This window comes from Wasmannia auropunctata, unplaced genomic scaffold (genome assembly GCF_000956235.1).
Source record: "Wasmannia auropunctata unplaced genomic scaffold, wasmannia.A_1.0 LD336078.1, whole genome shotgun sequence".
Classification (NCBI taxonomy): Eukaryota; Metazoa; Arthropoda; class Insecta; order Hymenoptera; family Formicidae; genus Wasmannia; species Wasmannia auropunctata.
Genome location: NW_012026812.1, coordinates 5,916,619 through 5,917,940, shown reverse-complemented (window position 1 = coordinate 5,917,940; position 1,322 = coordinate 5,916,619).

The following is a 1,322-nucleotide window of genomic DNA, read 5'->3' as shown; positions in this document are numbered from 1 at the left end:
GTTAGGGATTAAAACATGTGAAAAGATAACTAAGGGACGGGAGTGGAGGTATAATAATAAAAAATAGAAATACACGTATTTAAACAAATTTAACAAATTAAAATTTATTACATGAATTTATCAAGAAAAAAACGTATATACATTTATATATATATACACGTATATATACACGTATATATATATTTTTTTTTTTTTCAAAATAAATAACATTTTTTGCCTTTTTAAATAAATATTTATAATATTTCTTTAACCAGAATACACATATTTAATACCATAGCAATTAACTTTTTAAATAGATCTAATTTAGCAAAGCCCCCCGATGGGGGGGGCAAAGCCTACCTCCAATAGGCAGCATGGGCGCAGGCGGGGAAGGGGGTGCAGGAAGAAGGGGCGGAGCCCGTCCCTTCGCCTATTCATAGCTAATATCTACTATAGAAATAGAAAATAAATCTTTTAACGATGTGCTAAGTTAAAACAACGTGCTGCTGATGAATCATGATACGGCTTATCTTGCGTACGGGTCTGTCTAATCTTTTCAATATGTATCATTTTTAGTATATTAGACTCATCCATTTAATAAGGTAAAGATTTAATAAATATTCAATTTAATATACTTTCTACCTTGCGTAGGAGTCTGTCTAATCTTTTCGGTATCTATTATTTTTAGTATATTGTAGATTCATCCATTTAGTAAGGCGAAGATTTAATAGATATTCAATTTAATATACTTCTTACTTTGCGTAGGGGTCTGTCTATTCTTTTCAGTATCTATTATTTTTAATATTGTTACGCCCGCGTCTAAGTCCGCATCCCGTATGTATGAACGAGCCGACGAGAGGAGATTGTTTCCTGGACGACGGACTGTCGACTGTCAAACGGACATCATTGGATTGGAAAGCTGAGCTGTCAGTGTGAACGGACGTGCTCTGACCCGCTCCGTGTTTCTTTGTATTACGTGCGTTCTTGTGTGTTGCATTCATTAAAGAGTTTATTTACTTTCTTAAACAAGTCCTTTTATTTTCCGTGGAAGCGTCGGAACGGAACGCGAACGCGAACGCGAGTGCGCGAGAACGACTCCCGGGCGTAACAATATATTGTAGAATCACCCATTTAGTAAGACGAAGGTTTGATAAATATATAATATATAAATAATGTGTTTAAAAATGGGCTCTGTTCGAGCCATCTTCAGTGTAACACCACTCAAGTACTTCATCGTGCATTCACCGTCATTCGAAACTTTGGATGTCCATCACTGTGGATGCCAGTTCTCATGATTAAAAGCTCCAAAAGTCGGTTATCGTATAACTTCGTATAATGTATGA